This window comes from Balaenoptera physalus (assembly GCF_965194825.1).
Source record: "Balaenoptera physalus genome assembly, chromosome: 14".
Classification (NCBI taxonomy): domain Eukaryota; kingdom Metazoa; phylum Chordata; class Mammalia; order Artiodactyla; family Balaenopteridae; genus Balaenoptera; species Balaenoptera physalus.
In genome coordinates this window covers 10915776-10935843 of record NC_138893.1, presented here as the reverse complement: position 1 = coordinate 10935843, position 20068 = coordinate 10915776, and the positions used below count along the sequence as shown (strand labels likewise).

The 20068-nt window shown below is 44.6% G+C and overlaps 1 protein-coding gene across 2 annotated transcripts in view; it reads right to left on the bottom strand.

Annotated features, from left to right (window-relative positions):
* Window positions 1–20068, bottom strand: part of LOC309642125 (uncharacterized protein) — a gene marked incomplete at its 3' end in the record, with an annotated part of 275923 nt that overhangs the window by 210211 nt on the left and 45644 nt on the right. The gene's annotated exons all lie outside the window — the stretch shown is intronic.

Sequence of the window (20068 nt, the reverse complement as noted above, 5' to 3'; positions counted from 1 at the left end):
GAAAAGCTCTACAGCAGGTCCAAATCCTTACAAGCCCGTGTGCAGCCTGCTTCTAGAAAGAGCACAACCATCCCCTTAACAGTCTGTGCTTTGGAACAGACCGCAGAACCCTCTGCACTGAATCGCCTGGGTCCCCATGTTCCCAGCAAATGTGTAAGTGACGTTCACTCCTCTTTTTCCTCCCCTGCACGATGGGCCTAGAGCCCCGGCCCTGCAGCCCTGCTCCTCACCTGCGGCCTGTTTCACAGGCATTTCCCCATCTCTTGCATCAGGCCCTACACTATGTCCAGTGGACTAGAGAAATGAAGGGAGAAATTGTTTTCTCCCAGTAAAGCCACTAGAACCCATGCCCTTCCGCCATTCATCCTGTAGGTTTCACAGTGTCGTCAATGTCAAGGAAAACAGTACGAGCACAGATTTCGTGCTGGAGAGGATCACAGGCCTGGCAGGTCTGGGGGGTGAGGGAGGTGGGAAATGGGAAAGAGTGGGAGATTGTTTCCCGTCCCGAGGCAGCTGTTTCCAACATTCCGGAGGCAGCAAGGACACAGCTGTCCCTCCCGCATTGTCCCCGCGCGACTGGACTTGCAGGCGTCAGTTGTCTCAAAGCAAAGAGAGCCCAGGGCCTGCCGGTCAGCAAATCTTTGGAAAGAAGAGGCCTCTCTGTTCTCCTGGGCTGGCGCCTGGGTTTCTCCTTTGCTGCTGTCTCCCACGTTCTGCCTTCTCCATCCTGAGCAAAGAGCAGCCCTGGCCCCATGGAACAAGTCAAGACCTCTCTGGGTGAGGTCAAGAGCTTGCACTGCCCCTTATTTTGTTAGTTGGCGCCATGCATCAGCCTTTATTCATGCCTTGTAAAGTTGTAGCCTTTAACGTTAGTCTCGTCCACACCTATGATTCTTCATCACAGCAATTTGCTGTGGAGAAAGAACCCTCCAGGCAGGGGCTGTGAGTCACGGCTTCCTCCTGGCCCTATCCACCCAAGAGGGGCCACAGTTAACAGGCGTGTTTGATTCTCTGGGACGTGGAAGACATGATTGAGCTTACCTGTGCTCCTAAGGTCAAGGGACTTTACACAATGAATGGGAACAGTAGAACCCTCTGTTAATGGGAATGGATAAAGAAGATGTGGTACATATATACAGTGGAATATTACTCAGCCATAAAAAAGAATGAAATACTGTAATGTCATTTGCAGCAACATGAATGGACCTAGAGATGATCATACTAAGTGAAGTAAGTCAGACAGAGAAAGACAAATATCATATGGTATCACTCATCTGTGGAATCTAATTTTATAAAGATTTGAACTTCTTTACAAAACAGAAACAGACTTCCAGATATCTAAAACAAATTTATGGTTACCAAAGGGGAAATGTGGGCGGGGGGGGGCAATAAATCAGGAGCTTGGGATTAACATAGACACACTGCTATATATAAGATAGATAACCAACAAGGACCTACTGTATAGCATGGGGAACTCTACGCAATATTCTGTGATAACCTGTATGAGAAAAGAATGTGAAAAAGAATGAATAACATGCATAACTGAATCACTTTGCTGTACACCTAAAACTAACACAACATTGTAAATCAAGTATACTCAAATAAAATGTTTAAAAAAAATTTTTTTTAATTAAAAAATAAAAAAAGAACCCTCTGGATCTCACCCTTGGCCCACGTCCTTGGCCTCTGTTCCTCATGTAGGGTCAGTTCTACCTCTGTCTTTCAGATCACCGTCTCTACTATTTGAACAAGGAATATCGTCCATGGCCTTGGCCTGGCAAAGTGCTCCTTGTCTGGGAATTGTTGAGACTCCCCGGAGCCCTAGAGCCATCTCACTGGGCGGGATGTGGCCCCGCTATGGAGTACAGAGTCTCTCCAGGGTCTTCTGAGGCTATTCAAATGGCCTAAGAAAACCCTTCAAGTAATTTCCTTGCCCTCAGACTCAGTTTCCTTATCTGTCCACTGGAAGACTTGGAGTAACTATTTGCTCCATTCCCGGCCAGCTCTAACTTACTAGAAGTCTGTGATTATCGAGACTTTCACATTTCCAGACCAGACCTGGTCCTACTCAACTCTCAGCCTGAAGCCTCAGAGCCAACCTCACACGTGCACGTGGTCTTCAGTTACCAGTCACCATCCTCACTTGAACCTCTCCGCACCTCGGTGACATGGACGGCCCCCGTGTGACAATGAGCCCTGGGAGAGGAGGAACAGTTTGCCAAAGTCCACAGAACTAAGAAGAAGCCGAGCTGGACCTGGTATCTTGACACCAAGCCCAGGCGTTCATTCAGCAGCCCCACCACTCCCGCAGGGTGCGTCTACGCGGCTGCGAACAACGGCAGCCGCGGGTAGAATCTCAACCTGCTGCCATCAGCGGGTCCTCAGGCGGACCAGCTGGACCGGAGAACAGGAACAAGAAAGGCAGATAAGGAAGATGCAGTACATGCACACAATGGGCTATTACTCAGCCATGAAAAAGAACAAAGTAATGCCAACTGCAGCAACACAGAGGGACCTAGAGATGATCATACTGAGCGAAGTAAGTCAGAGAAAGACAAATACCATATGATATCACTTACATGTGGAATCTTAAAAAAACGGTGCAAATGAACTTATTTACAAAACAGAAATGGACTCACAGGTGTAGAAAACAAACTTATGGTTACCAGGGGGAAAGGAGGGGGAGGGAGAAATTGGGAGATTGAGATTGACATATACACACAGCTATATGGAAAATAGATAACTAATAAGGACCTACTGTATAGCACAGGGAACTCTACTCAATACTCTGTAATGACCTATATGGGAAAAGAATCTAAAAAAGAGTGGATATAAGTATATGTAAAACTGATTAAAAAAAAAAGAAAGGCAGGAAGGCCTCTTTTTTTCTCTTCTTTTTTTTGATTGGAGCATAGTTGATTTACAATGCTGTGTTAGTCTCAGGTGTACAGCACAGCGATTCAGTTATAAGCAAGCCCTCTTTCTGCTCCATTTTGGTGAACAGGGATTCAGCCAGGTTGCATTAACATCCAACACCTGGCAGCCCCACTTAGGTTCAGTTTTCTGCATTCTTTTCCTCCTTCTTAGTCTCAGGCATCTGAGGGCTGCAGGGCTCTGTTCTGAGGATGCTTCCTGGCTGCCCATTTGGGTCAGACACACAGAGTTTAAAACTCACAAAGCGGCCTGAGATCAGCTCCCACTCTCCCCCTCCCCACCTGAAAAGGATGAAGGCATAGGAATGGTATAAACCGTGGTCTGGGTTTACATTGGGGGTCTCCTCTAGCCCCCAGTCCCGTATCATAATGGGCCTGAATCAGGGAGAAGGGAAGGTTCTCTCCATGGTCCCTAGAAGCCGGGTGTGTACTGAAGTTGACAGGACATGTGGGCGCAGGGAAGGGAGAGAGGGATCTGTGTCTTGTCAGAGTTAGAAATTGCCCAGAGCATCAGCCCACATCCTCCATCCTTCATCCACGGGTCCCTCGGTGTCTGCAATGGCTCAAACTTGCAAAGACATAGCCTTCTCAAAACATTTACATTTCCGCCAGGCAAAGATTCATGTGACTTTGAATCTCCAAGTACACAGGTTTTCATGGGAAGATTAAAAGGGGATCCTGGTCTTTGTGTAACAAATTAACCAGCCTTGCCAAATGTCACTTAAATATCTTTCTGGAATCCTACATGTATCGGTTTTATAACTTTGCTGACAACTTTTGATTGGCACTTAATTAAGAGGAAATAGAGAGCCATGTCAACCTTTGTCCCCTGGTTCTACAGAGGTTGCAGAAAGACGTCACCGAGGGCTTGAAACAGACCTGCAAAACTTCACAATGGGACCAAGACTCATGAAAGCGTGTTATGAAGCCAAATCAACTCAACGTCCTCCGAAGATGCTGAGGAAGACATTCTCTCCCATGATTTCAGCTTCAGAAATACTCTCTAGTAGTCTAGAAAACATACAAACACACACACACACACACACACACACACACCCCAATACCCTGCCCCCAACGGGATTACTTATTCTGTCCTTCACGTGCCAAAAGAACAATCTTCAATGTTTCTACCCTTTAAATACTTTTGCCAGAAGCCTGAATTCATGAAAAGCATATTTATCGATTCACAGTTTTACCCATTTCATTAAATTTGAACGTCAGAACACGTATATTCAATACACGCATACACATTAATGAATACAGTTCTTTTGTACTATTAGCCCTGACCTTGAAATACCGTTAGAATTTTTTTTTTTGACCAGAGGGAAGATCTGAGAAATTCTATTTGGGTTTTGATTGCTGTTCATCACAGATGTGATAATGATGACGCTCTACAATAAGATGTGTCTCATCTGACTGGTGGTGAGGGATGCAGAGAGGAGGCTGGGACTGGAGCAGAAGGTGGGAGTGGGGTGGAGGGGATGAGATGCTGTGAGCCAGTCACACCGCATGGCAACTCAGGACCCTGCTGCCCTACAGCTGGGGTCAATATTTAGTGAAGATTTTAGGTAATAACATGTCAATTCAGAGTTGCAAAATGTTGTTCAGTCCTAAATTAGAATAGGCTACCGGTGCTTCTCGATATCTACCAGGAACTAGCATTCCATCTGCTAATGTGATTTATGACTCTCTGAGTGGTCCCTGTGAAGAGGAGAGAGGTGTCTCTCAATAGATATAAGAGGGTCCAGGACACAGGTTCACGCCACTGTCCTACTCCATGAATGGAGCCATCGACCCAGCAGTTTTGTTGAATATGGCATTTTGAGGGCATTTTTAAAAAAGTATCCTCAATGATGGACTAAAGAATAAATACGTATTCTTTAATGGTTGATACGATGTGTAGAAGCAACCAAGAGAAGGCAGTAGAGTACAGAGGTTAAGGACGGGGCTCTTCCTGAGTACAGGCTGGCTTCGCTGGAATAAAGTAGACTCTGCGCATGGCAGTATCACTCCCTCCACCTGATGGAGGGACGGGCCATGCACCAGAGAAGAAGAGAGGAACAGATATTTGCAAGCACTACCAAAAGAGGGAACCACTCCTGCCCTGGCCAGAACCCATCCCCTAAATGGGACCAAGAGGCAGGGAAGTAGAGCAAGGAAGCACATGACACTTCTAAAGCCAATATGTCCACCTTGACAACTGACTGACAACCACAATACCCCACATGACTCAAATATGCACACTTGGATTTCTATATTTATCCAAACACCAACCCTCCCATCTTCTTCACCCCTTCTGTTAAGTCTGCCCAGAATTCTACTCAAGATCTCCTTTAGGGATCCTGGACCACCCCAGCCCCATTTAGTGCCATGGCCCTACCTTGGTGATGGCTCTGATGCAAACTGCTTTTCTTCCAGATGTGTGCAGCCTACCTTGTTCTTCTGTGATCCAAATCATGCAAAGAACCAGGTGGTTGCTTTACATTATATCTCATGAGCTCAGCTGGCGTTAAGCAAACCTATCTGATTTTTCCCTGTATGTGTACTTTCAGTTCTGTTTTTGCTGCCAACCTGTTATTACTTTTATATTTCATGCTTCACTTTACCCCTCATCAATTTGCTCTCCTATATTATGTGTATAAAATATCCCCAAATATGTATTCAAGAAAGTAACACACAGGTGGTCTCTGGGGAATGGAACTGGGCAGCTATGGGACTGTCTGGGAGGGAGATTTTGACTGTTTTAATGTGGAATCACATGAGCAAATACCTAATCAAAAAGCACTTTTGCACAGAAGACTTTTTTTTTTTTTTTGGCTGCATTGGGTCTTCGTTGCTGCCCATGGGCTTTATCTAGTTGTGGCGAGCAGGGGCTACTCTTCATTGTGGTGCATGGGCTTCTCATTGCAGTGGCTTCTCTTGTTGCGGAGCACAGGCTCTAGGCACATGGGCTTCAGTAGTTGCGGCACGCAGGCTCAGTAGTTGTGGCGCACGGTCTTAGTTGCTCCACGGCATGTGGAATCTTCCCGGATCAGGGCTTGAACCCGTGTCCCCTGCATTGGCAGGCGGATTCTTAACCACTGCACCACCAGGGAAGCCTGCACAGAGGACTATTTAGGGCCATGAAAATACTCTGTATGATATTTTAATGATGGATACATGTCATTTTATATTTGTCCAAACCTATAGAATTTACACCATGAGTGAATCCCAGCATAAACTATGGACTTTGGGGGATTGTGGTGAGGGGATATAGGCTCATCAGCTGTAACAAACGTACCACTCCAGTGGGGATGTTGACAATGGGGGAGGCTGTGTATGTGCAGAGGCAGGGGGCAGAGGAAGCGCTGTACATTCTTCAATTTTGCTATGAACCTAAAACTGCTCTAAAAAAAAAGTCTTTTTTTTTTTTTAAGCCAGAAAAAAAAATACTTGGAACAATAAATAATGAAAAGAATGATAAGACTAGGAGGAGTTCCGATTGGTGCGGAAAAGAGCAGTGGAAGAGGAGCCACCTGCCTCCGGAATAGAGTCCCAGGGAAAGAGAGAGATGCTTAGAGAACATTTTTAGACTACTATATAGAAAATAGATAACTAATAAGAACCTGCTGTATAGCACAGGGAACTCTACTCAATACTCTGTAATGGCCTATAAGGGAAAAGAATTAAAAAAAGAGTGGATATATGTTTATGTGTAATTGATTCACTTTGCCGTACACCTGAAACTAACACAACAGTGTAAATCAACTATACTCCAATAAGAATTAATTTTAAAAAAGAACATTTTTTAATGGTTCTGAGGACCCTAGGGGCAGGACAGGAATAAAGATGCAGACGTAGAGAATGGACTTGAGGACACGGGGAGGGAGAAGGGTAAACTGGGATGAAGTGAGAGAGTGGCATGGACATATATACACTACCAAACGTAAAACAGGTAGCTAGTGGGAAGCAACCGCATAGCACAGGGAGATCAGCTGGTGCTTTGTGACCATCTAGAGGGGTGGGATAGGGAGGGTGGGAGGGAGACGCAAGAGGGAGGAGATATGGGGATATATGTATACGTATAGCTGATTCACTTTGTTATACAGCAGAAACTAACACACCATTGTAAAACAATCATACTCCAATAAAGATGTTTAAAAATAAATAAATAAATAAAAAATAAAAAAATAAAAAAAGAACATTTTTTGAAACATTTGTCGTATAATATGGAATGTAACCACCTCCTGTCAAACTCCAATACTAAAATATTTCAGTAAATGTCTACAAATCGTATCAAAATGTGGGGCAATTGGAACCCTTGCTCACTTTTGGTGGGAATGTGAAATGGTATCACTGTTATGGAAATCAGTATGACAACTTCTCAAAAAATTGAACATAGGATCACCATATGATCCAGCAATTCCACTGGTACATACCCAAGAGAATGGGAAACAGAGATATTTGCACACCCACATTCACAGCACTTTATTCGCAATGGCCAAAAGGTGGAAGCAACCCAAGTGTCCATCCATGGATGAACAGGTAAACAAAATGTGGTCTATCCATACGGTGGAATATTATTCAGTCTTAAAAAAAGAAATTCTAACCCATGCTACAACATGGATGAAGCTTAAGAACATTATGCTAAGTGAAATGAGCCAGTCACAGCATGACAAATATTGTATGATTCCACTTATATGAGGTACCTAGAATATTCAAATCCATAGAAACAGAAAGTAGAATGGTGGTTGCCAGGGGTTAAAGCGGGGGTGGGGGAAGAATGGGGAGTCATTGTTTAATAGGTACACAGAGTTTCAGTTTTGCAAGATAAAAAAAGAGTTCTGGAGATGGAAGGTGAAGATGGTTGCAGCACAATGTGGATGTACTTAACATTGTTAGTGTTACACTATTACACTAAGTTTTACATAATGTGTATTTTAGCACTATTTTAAATTTTTTCCAATTTCTTTAAAAATACTTTGTAAGTCAGGGTTGTGTGTGTGTGTGTGTGTGTCAGGGCATGGGGGATGGGAGAGGCAAGGGTGTGTGACAAGGCACGAAGCCTAGATTCAAGGCAAGGGCAAGATGGACCAGTATCATCTGTGTGGCATCTCTAGGGCAGACCCCTCGCCAATGATGAGCGATGCTCAGGTGGTTGATTTGGCTCCAGATGTATCCCAATCCTCCTCCAACAGGTGGCGCCACACAGAAGCAGAGCCTGGACCTGAACCCAAGCATTCTGACTCCGGATTCTGCAGTCTTAGCCAACACTCTATGCTGCCTCTCTTTTCTTAACAAAGCCCCCTTCCCAAGCCAACAGCAAAGACCCCTATGATTCATTCTGCTGAAGTAAGCTTCTTACTGAAGATGGGCCAGGTGACAGGTAATGGGTCAGGTGATGCTCCTGATAAGCACTGAAATATGGAGCCTCAGGGATCAAGACCCTCTCCTTTACCTGTGGCCATTTGCCTCAAGATGCACCTGACAGATGAGGAGAGGTGAGCGAAGACAAAGGAAACGGCAGGTAATTGATCAGATCCCTTCCTAAGCCATCAAAGTTCCATCCTACAGTCTCAGTTACCTTCCAGGGAGAGGGGGAAACCCAGCAGGAATGGCAGCCAGGTGGACAGGTGCTGGGGAAGCTTCCTGGCAGGTCCCTTGGTGTGGAAGCAGATGGAAGCAAGTAGAAGTGGGCTGAGGGGACATCCCTGGTGGTGCAGTGGTTAAGAATCCACCTGCCAATGCAGGGACACGGGTTCGAGCCCTGGTCCGGGAAGATCCCACATGCCACAGAGCAACTAAGCCCATGCGCCACAACTACTGAGCCTGCGCTCTAGAGCCCGTGAGCCACAACTACTGAGTCCACGTGCCACAACTACTGAAGCCCGCGTGCCTAGAGCCCGTGCTCCACAACAAGAGAAGTCACCGCAATGAGAAGCCTGCGCACCGCAGCGAAGAGTAGCCTCCGCTTGCCGCAACTAGAGAAAGCCCCCATGCAGCAACGAAGACCCAAAGCAGCCAAAAATAAATAAATTAATTGATTAACTAAAAAAAAAAAAAGAAGTGGGTTGAATCACAACAGACGAGGGAAGCTGGGGAAGAGTGAGTTCAGGCCTCAGGCCACAGCAGGCACGGGGAGCCACAGACAGAGGGCTCGGGCATAGGCTGGGGAGAGGGACAACGAGAGGCGTTGAGGCAAGGAGGTGAGGACAGTGGTGATGCCGGGCGTTTGCACCACTGAGAATGGAAGGACCAGGAGGATGGGGCAGGGGGACCAGGCCAGACCGTAGATGCGGAATGACTGTGTTCCTCCCCCATAACGGCCAGGCCATCTGGGATTTAACATCCAGCTTCCCACTCTGAGCCACTCTGAGCCTTACTCCCAATCTCACACCTATTTCCATCGTTAGGAGAGCCTGGGTACCAGAAGCCCTTGGACATGAGACCCATCAGGGGAGGGAGTGATGGGGATGGTGACCCAGATGGTCAGGTCACACTTCCCCCTGGGCTTGGACGGAAAAGTCTTCATGAAATGAAACTGTAGAACAACAACAACAAAAATTGGTGAAGAAAGATACAAATGGCAGAGATAAAATGGTGGTTTCCCAAGAGCAGCTGAGACCTCCGGTGGGGGGACGGGGGTGGTCCTCTGGACTGTCATCCAGGTCAGACTCAACTGTATCTTATCAGGGTCTTTCCCAATGAAGTTTCCAGCATCGTTAAGGTGCACAGAATGCCCACTAAGCCGTTTGGGGGTTTTATTTTCTTTCACCAAGGAAATAGGGGATGCCCAAGCTTGGGTCCCCAAACCAGAAAGACTGTGGGTGCCTCAAATAAAGCAGGGGGTTTTAGTGCAGTCCCCACGGGGACTCTGGGGGCCCGCTTCACCCTTGGTGCTGCCCACCCCACCCCCGTCCTAGCCTTTTCCTCTCTCCCCTCCCCTCCTCCAGCCAGCCCGCCTCTTCCCTCTCTCCTCATTCACGCAGAGGGCTGCCCACAGGGAGTTCTCATCTCTCTCATCCAACGTCAAGGCTCTCAACTTTACCGGGCCTAAAAATCTCCAGGAATCTGTCAAGGTCCCACCCTCAGAGGTGTGTAATGAAGCCCAGGAATCTGCATTTTTAACAAGCGTCCCAAGTGGCCCTGATACTTTGGACTAGAATCTCCTGGAGGGCAGACACCCTGTCTTTCACAGATCACTCGTGCACTCAGCACACACACGCCCACACTGGCTCACACTGACATGCACACACTCAGAGCTTGGAAGGCTGCAGGACACACAGCAGGTATCCGATACTTTGTCAGTCAATTCTTGAGTAGTTGGAGCCTGGGAAGGCATGTGCCATTATGTTCCGGTCCCTCTAAACCCCTCACCTGCTATATGACAGCTTCCCATCCAGAAACCGCATGGTACAGTAAAAAACAGAAAAAAGAAAGCCGTTAGACCCCAGTGAATGTTATTTTTAATGAAAGTGGTGCATTTTGACTCACAGTGTTGAAACTAGATTATAAATGAGTCATCAGTGAATCAACCACAGAGAACCTTTGTGAAGGTGATTTACAGGAGGGCTCTGACGTCTGCTGTCCCTTCACAAACTTCGCAGAGATGCTGTCAGGCTTGGAGTTGGTCTGCGGCATCTGCTGCCGCGTCAGCTCAAAAGGATGCTGTGTTGTCACCAATGGGATTCCCCCTCCAGCCGGCATTGCGGTCCCACCCACAGAGCAAAGGCAGCCATCACCGAACAATGCTGTAGTTACATCATAGCTGCTGGCTTTCAGGTAGTGACTGGTAGGTACTGGAGACAGTCACAGGCCAGATATCTGTTCCTCCCATGTCCCTAGACTCTTCCAGAATGCCCACATCCTCCCACCTGGTCCTCGAAAGGCAGCCAAGTACGAGGGCAGAAAAGTGGGGCCTAAAGTGGGCTTGAGGACTTCCCGGGTGGTCCAGTGGTTCAGAATCCGTGCTCCCAACGCAGGGGCCACGGGTTCAATCCCTGGTCAGGGAATGAGGATCCCGCATGCAGAACGGCGCGGCCAAAAATAAGAAAAATGAAGTGGGCTTGAGTCCCAGGTCTAACAGGGTGGCCCCAAAGAGTCAGGTAACAGCCTCCTGTTTCTCACGTCTGAAATGTAAACTTTATCACCTGCCTGCTTTCCTCCAGGAATGTTGCAAGGTTCTCATGGGACCGTGCTTTGAAACTATTACAGGCCATTCCAAGGTAAGTAGTAGGTAGAAGATGCAAAACCTACTGTCTGGGGGACGTCCCTGGCAGTCCAGTGGTTGGGACTCTGCACTCCAAATGCAGGGGGCACGGGTTCGATCCCTGGTCAGGGAACTAAGATTCCACATGCCATATGGCATGGCCAAAAAAAAAAAAAAAAACCTATATGAGAAAAGAATCTTAAAAAGAATGAATATATATACATGTATAACTATTCAGTTATACACTTTGCTGTACACCTGAAACTAACACACATTATAAATCAACTATACTCCAATAAAATCAAAAAAATTAAAAAAAAAAAAAAAACCCTACTGTCTGAACGTGCTTTCATCAACCAGCAACCTCCGCCCAGAGCAGAGCCTGGTACCCAGACCAGAACCAGGCACCTAGACCCGCGTGAACCGGCAGAGCAGCGTGTGGTTAAATACTCCTTCATCTCTTACCCTGAAAGGAGACACCACTGCTCGCCTTTCCCCTGGGGAAACAGGAACCGGAGGCAGCGGGGAGACTGCCCCAGGCTCTCCAGGCCACTACCCGGTGAAGGACTCCCCAGGACATCCAGGGAGCACAGCCAGGCTCCTGGCTTCTGGCTGCCGGCTTAGAGCTGCCTCCAGTGGGGCAGGAATCTGCAGCAAAGAAAATCCTCTGACAACTCCAGGAACCGGAGGGTCAGTCTGGTAGGACAGTGAACCGTTGACCAACCCAGCAACCCAGAGCAGCCAGGTCAGCTGGGAACACTGTGCCTAGAAATCAGGTCCACCAGGAGCAAAACTATGGTCCATGTATAGCAACTACTCAGTAAATGTTAACTGTAAAGCATATGACAAAAAAAAAAAAAAAATCCTCAAAGAAGGTGAGGAATTCATTAAATCTGCTCAAGAGACAGGGAGGGCAGAGGAGAAAAAATACTGCTTGACAGAGTCAACTGAATCCCTCTTCTATACACTGCAGATGGACGGCCAGAATCAACATTAAAGAGGAAGAGGAAAAAAACAGGCTTTTAGGGTCAGGCAAATCTGGACTTGCATGCCAGCCTCCTTCTTGCTGGTTCTAGGTCCTTGGAGAAGCTATATATTGTCCCGGGGCCTCCATTTTTCCGGTGGCCTTCCTCCCAGGATCGCTGTGGGGATTAAGCAGAATCATGTGTGTGTCTTACCTACAAAGTTCCTGGAACATAGTTAACACTCAATGAATGTTGGTTTCTTTCTGTAGACAACTGCAAAATATGGCCACAAATTCTTCCTGTCTTGGCAAGCATGCCCCTTGGCAATGACTTGGTTGCTCCTCCCAACAAGAAAGAGTTAAAGTCTATTTCCCTTCTCCCTTGAACCTGGTCTTGCTCTAGCCAGTAGCACTTAGCAGAAGTAACAATGTGTGACTTCCAAGGCGAGTCCTTACAGCTTCCACATTTGCCCTCTTGAAATGATGCCCTGGGACCACCATGTAAGGAAGCTGGTCTAGCCTAAGATGAGGAGAGGCCATAGGAGACATGAGGTCCCCCAACTTGACTGCCAGCACCAGCTGCCAGACAGGTGACTGAGGCCATCCTGAGATGACCTTCCAGCCCAGCTGAGCCTCTGGCTAAATGAAGCCACATGAGTGAGCCCAGGCAAAATCAGCAGAGAAACTTCCTAGCTCACCCATAAAATCATGAAAAATAATAAATCCTTGTTGTATTAAGTCCCTGAGCCTTAGGCTGATCTATTATGCAGCAAATTTTACTGAAACACCTTTCTGTCTGCCATCTCCAAAACATCTTTTCCCTTGGGTACTCTTGAACTTCCCCTAGCCACACCTGGCAGATTATTCAGTGAAATACTATGAGAATTTATCAGGACCAGGAGCTGTGATCAGCCTGTCATGAAGTCATTTTCATACACACGTGTTACAACAGTTCATCAATCAAAAAATTAGACAACATCTAACAACCTAAGTTGATAGTTAGCAAGTAGGCCTGTTCTACATTGAAAATAGATCACAAATCCAGCTATATATCCCCATTTCCACCACAGTCTCTTGCCTGGATAACAGTAATATCTCCCTGATTGGTCTCTCCCTTTGAATTCTGTCACCCTACACATTGCCATTCTCCACAGAGGGATTTTTGAAATATATTCACTCGTTCAAGAAAAATTTAGTTTTGAGCAGAAATATCTACCTCCATAGCATTTACATTCTAGTTGACATTCTTTAAATTAATAGGTAAGTTAATAAATAAAACATGTGGTGATAAGAAAATTAATAAATAAAGTATGTGGGGTTAAGTGTTAAGAAAAAAATTAAGCAGGAAATGTGAAGGGGGATAGGTCATGTTGGGAGGGGTTGCAATTTTAGATAGGACAGCCAGGGAAGCTTTCTATGAGACAGTGATATTTGAATAAAGACCAATGGGAATACCAAGTGTAAAGACCCAGAAGTAGAACCATTCCTGCCAAACTTCAGAAACAGTAAGGAGGTTAGTGTGGCTATAGTATAATAAGCAAGGAGGTGAGTAGTATGAGATGAGTTCAGAGAGGTAACAGGGAAGTCAGGTCAAGAAAAATCAGACTACGTAGCACCTTATAAGCCAATGTAAGGACTTAGGCTTTTGCTCTACGGACATGGAGAGCCACAAAAACACTTTTATCAAAGATCATGGTGACATGCTCTGATGTACATCTCAATAGTACCATTCTGAATAATGTATTGAATATAGACTTCAGAAGATTCTGGGATGATCCCTATAGCATAATTTTTGAATTTTTCTAAATTTCACCCTGAAAAAAGATAGTATAGGTAGGACCTCCTTGGTGGTCCAGTGGTTAAGACACCACGCTTCCACTGCAGGGGACGCGGGTTCTATCCCTGGTCAGGGAAGTTCCACGTGCTGCATGGTGCAGCCAAAAAAAAAAAAAGATAGTATAGGTAGTACAGAATAGCAAAAACAAAAATTCACGGACAATATGTACCACAAAACTAACAGACAAAGCACCCTCATGATCTCCCAAATATAAGTGGGTAGGGACAAACTACCAACAGCTACAAGACCTGAGTAGGATTAACATCTATACAAGAGGAAACAAAGGAGAGAATCAGGTACCTGACAAACCTGAAAATCCCCAAATACCCAACAGGTACTCAATGGGGAGCTGAGAGAGCCAATCTGAGAATAGCAGCTGAACTGGAAGGGTTTTCCCCACTCAAGTAATGGGCGAGTTCAAGGGTGTTGCAGTAAAGGTCTGAAAGGGCTAGAGCTGTCTGGGACAAAGAAAGGGGACAAATGGAAGGGCTATCGAAAAAGGGTCAGGGGAGGGGAGTTCCCTGGTGGCCTAGTGGTTAGGATTCTGGGCTTTCACTGCTGTGGCCAGGGTTCAATCCCTGGTAGGGGAGCTGAGAACCTGCAAGTCGCACAGCACAGCCATATATATATGTATGTATATGTGTGTGTGTGTGTATATATATATATATATATATATATATATATATATAAATGGTAAGGGGAACAGAGCCTGGAGACCTCAGAAAGTAACCCAACAGATTCTTGAACACTACATGCAAACAGAAGAGGAAACTCTAGAGCAATGAAGTTAGAGAAGCCAAGTGGAACTATGTCTACCAGACACATGTTTTGGTATTATTTGTTGTTGAACTTTTTATAATTTCATATAAAAAGTTCAACAACAACAAAAAAAAGCACGCAAAGTTATTTAGGAAAAAAGATAAGTCATAGACTCACACCCTTATAGACAGACCATAAAACACGCCAGAAAGACATTTTCACAAAATAAGTGAAATCTACAACTTATGTCCAAAACACCTAAAAGAGCAACATAAATCAGAGCTAGAAAAACTCAGAAGTAAAATGATAGAATTCAGGAACGTATTAGGAATTTTTTAAAATCATGTCAGAAATTAGATTAAATTTAAAAGGAGACGGGGTAGTGATGTTGTGATATAATAAGAAATATACATTTGGTATTCATCCCCAGTCCCTGGCACAGAGCTCCTAAAACCTTTGTAATTCCCCAAGTGACAGGGGTGAGAGGGGATGTTATTCATAATGAGACCCTTTCAACCGTACTCCAATTTATGCTAATGAGGTGACTCGTGGTGGACCCCTAGATAACTTCGGGTTGAGGGTTGGTTACCAGGGGAAACAACCATATGATAAGACGGTTGAAACTTTCAGCCCCACTCCTAGACCTCAGGGGAAGGGAGAAGGACTGGGATTGAGTTACTCACCAATGGCTGATGATTTAATCAATCGTGCTTATGCAATGGAACCTCCATAAAAACCTAAACAAAAGGGTTCGAAGAGCTTCCAGGTTGGTGAAAACATCCATGTTCCAGGAGGGTGGTGTGCCACAAACTCCTCAAAGACAGAAGCTCCTACACTTGGGACCCTTCCAGACCTTGCCCTATGTAACTCTTCATCTGGCTGTTCAGTGTTTCCCTTGGTTCCATGAATCATTATAGCAAATTATTGAATCTGAGGAGGTGCTCAGGGGAATCCCCAATTTGTAGCCAAATCAGACAGAAGTGTGGGTAATCTGGTGACCCACTACTCATGATTGACATCTGAAGTGGGAAGCAGTCTTGTGGGACTGAGCCCTTAACCTGTGGGGTCTGCACTAGCTCCAGGTAGTTAGTGTCAGAATGAGTTAAGCTGTAAGACACGTGGTTGATGTCCACAGAGAACTGGGGAATTGTTTGGTGTGGAAAACTTACACATGTGGTCAGAATTGTTTTGAGTAGAAACAGATTACAGTAGTATTAAGAGTGCCTAAGTCCAGCAGATAATGACTTAAGAAAAACATAAAATTTAAAGGAAAAAAGTTAAATCAAAAGAAATGAAGAGATGGCCAAAAAGCACACGAAAAGAGGCTCACATCACTAATTATTAGAGAAATGCAAATCAAAACTTCAATGAGTTGGGCTTCCCTGGTGGCACAGTGGTTGAGAATCTGCCTGCCAATGCAGGGGACATGGGTGCGAGCCCTGGTCTGGGAAGATCCCACATGCCGCGGAGCAACTAGGCCCGTGAGCCACAACTACTGAGCCTGCACGTCTGGAGCCTGTGCTCCGCAACAAGAGAGGCCTTGATAGTGAGAGGCCTGCGCACCGTGATGAAGAGCGGCCCCCGCTCGCCGCAACTAGAGGAAACCCTCGCACAGAAACGAAGACCCAACACAGCCAAAAATAAATGTAAAAAAATTAATTAATGAATTAACTAAAAACAACAAAAAAAATGATTAAAAAAAAAAAAACTTCAATGAGATATCACCTCACACTGGTCACAATGGCCATCATCAAAAAATCTACAAACAGTAAATGCTGGAGAGGGTGTGGAGAAAAGGGAACCCTCTTACACTGTTGGTGGGAATGTAAATTGGTACAGCCTCTATGGAGAACAGTATGGAAGTTCCTTGAAAAACTAAAAATACAACTACTATATGACCCAGCAATCCCACTCCTGGGCATATACCCAGAGAAAACCGTAATTTGAAAAGACACATGCACCCCAGTGTTCACTGCAGCACTATTTACAATAGCCAGGACATGGAAGCAACCTAAATGTCCATCAACAGAGGAATGGATAAAGAAGATGTGGTACATATATACAATGGAATATTACTCAGCCATAGAAAAGAACAAAATAATGCCATTTGCTGCAACATGGATGGACCTAGAGATGTCATACTGAGTAAAGTAAGCCATACACAGAAAGACAAATATCATATGATACCGCTTATATGTGGAATCTTAAAAAAAAAAAAAAAAAGGGGGTACAAATGAACTTATTTACAAAACAGAAGTAGAGTCACAGATGTAGAAAACAAACTTATGGTTACCAGGGGATAAAGGGGAGGGGAGGGATAAATTGGGAGACTGGGATTGAAATATACACACTACTATATATAAAACAGACAACTAATTAGAACCTGCTGTATAGCACAGGCTACTCTACTCAATACTCTGTAATGGCCTATATAGGAAAAGAATCTAAAAAAAAAAAGAGTGCGTATATATGTATATGTATAACTGATTCACTTTGCTGTACACCTGAAACTAACACAACACTGTAAATCAACTATACTCCAATAAAAATTAAAAAAAAAAGAAATGAAGAAAGAATGGAGACTGACTTGAAAGTAACAAATATAGAAGATAGGCAAAGAAGATCCAACACTGCATAATAGGAGTCCCTAAAACAGACAACCAAAGCAAGGAACAGAACCAAAACTAAAAACTATAATTCAAGAGCACTTTTCTGAAATTAAATGTCAAAAATTTGAAACTACATATATAAAGTCAAAATCAATGCAGAACAAGTAATACCAAAACATATTCTAGTCAAATTTCTAGACTTTAAAAAATATATATAAAATCCCTTGGACATCCGGGCAAAAAGACCAAGCTACTAATAGGGAAAGAAAATCAGATTGTCATCAGATTTTTCAACAGCCGCACTTTGTGCCAGGAGAATAGATGGAAAGAAGGTGAAGATGGAAGCAGGGAGAACTGACAGGAAGCAGAACCAACAGGATTTACTGATGGATCTGACAGGGATGTGAGAGAAAGAAGGGAATCATGGATGACCTGAGAAACTAGAAGGATGGAGTTGCCATTTGATGATACTGACTGTGGGAGGAGGAGGTTTGGGGCAGGGAATAAGCTAATAGTTTGTACATATGACATTTTAAATATCTATTAATAATCCATGTGGAGAGCTGAGCAGGTAGCCATATAAAGAATCTGGAATTCAGAACTGAGGTCTGGAGAACAGTATGGAGGTTCCCTAAAAAACTAAAAGTAGAAGTGCCATATGATCCAGCAATCCCACTCCTGGGCATATATCTGGAGAAAAACATAATTTGAAAAGATACATGCACCCCAATGTTCATTGCATCACTATTAGAATAGCCAAGACATGGAAACAACCTAAATGTCCATTGACAGAAGAGTGAATAAAGAAGATGTGGTACATATATACTATGGTCTATTACTCAGCCATAAAAAAGAATGAAATAGTGCCATTTGCAGCAACATGGACAGATCTAGAGATTGTTGTACTAAGTGAAGTAAGTCAGACAGAGAAATATAAATATCATATGATATCACTTACATGTGGAATCTAAAAAAAAAAAAAGATACAAATGAATTTATTTACGGAACAGAAACAGACTTCAAAAACAAACTTATGGGGCTTCCCTGGTGGTGCAGTGGTTGAGAATCTGCCTGCCAATGCAGGGGACACGGGTTCGAGCCCTGGTCTGGGAGGATCCCACATGCCGCGGAGCAACTGGGCCCGTGAGCCACAATTGCTGAGCCTGCGCGTCTGGAGCCTGTGCTCCGCAACAAGAGAGGCTGCGATAGTGAGAGGCCCGTGCACCGTGATGAAGAGTGGCCCCCGCTTGCCACAACTAGAGAAAGCCCTCGCACAGAAACGAAGACCCAACACAGCCATAAAATAAAAAATAAATAAATTAATTAATTAAAAAAAAAAATTAAAAAAAAAAAAACAAAAAACAACTTATGGTTACCAAAGGGGAAACGTGGAGGGAAGGGATAAATTAGGAGTTTTGGATAAACATATATACACTACTATATATAAAATAGACAATCAACAAGGACCCACTGTATAACACAGGGAACTCTACTCAATATTCTATAATAACCTATATGGGAAAACGATCTGAAAAAGAATGGATATAAGTATATGTATAACTGAATCACTTAGCTGTACACCTGAAACTAACACAACACCGTAAATCAACGATACTCTAATATAAAACAAAAAATTAAATTTAAAAAATTTTAAAAAAGGAACTGAGGTCTGGGTTAGAAATATGTATTTAGAAATCATTAGCATATAGAAGCTATTTGAAGTCAAGAGACTGGATAAAATCAATGAGGGAGTGAGCGTAGAGAATAGTTCCCTGTTCAAAACCTCACGCTGGCTTACCATAAAACCTAAACCTTTCATCATGGCCAACAGAGCCCCACGTGTGGCTCCCTTTCATTTCCTATTACTCCCACCTCACTCTCTTAGCTCTCTTAGGCCATCGTGCTATCCCTTGGGTAATCTCATTCCCAACTCAGGGCCTTTGCACTTGCCGTTCCCTAGGACAAGGATCTGTTCCCCCTATACGTGAGCCTGCACGCCCACATCATTCCACTCTGTGCTTAAATGTCAGTTCCTCAGAGACGTCTACTGACACCCTATCTAAAATAACTGTCCCCAACCATACCTACCACACTCTCTAACCCCTTAATCTGCTTTATTTTTCCTCCATTTACAGGTTGCCTGTTACAGTTTCTATTGCTGCATTAACAAATTACCCCAAAACTTAGTGGGTTCGCGGAACTATCTTATTATGCACATGGATTCTGTGGGTTGGAATTTGGATAGAGCACAGAGAGGGTGGCTTGTCTATGCTCTACAATGTCTGGGGCCTCAACAGGGAAGACTCAAAGGCTGAGGGTGACTTGACAACCAGGGTTTAAAATCATCTGAACGCTTCACTCATGTATCTGGCATCTGGGCTCGGCTAACTCAGAGACCAGGACTGCAGACCAGAGGTCTACGTGGGGCCTCTCCATGTGGCTTGGCAGCATGGCAGCCACAAGACACTCAGACTTCTTACTTGGTTACAGAGATGCAAGGGCACTGTCCCAGCAAACACGACACAGCTGCATTGCCTTTTGTGACCCAGCTTCAGAAGTCGTACAGTGTCACTTCCCCCATACTTTCCTGGTCAAAGTAGTCTCAAGTCTGTCAAGAGGAGGGACATAGACTCTATCTCCTACTGGGAAAAGAATCAAAAGAATTTTGAGGCTAGGTACTGCCACATTGCCTGAGATGTATTCTCAGTGCTGAGCTAGTCTTCCCAAGCCTGTTACCAGCTGTCTGTTGAAAGAATTGTCTCCTTAACGTTCTTCTGT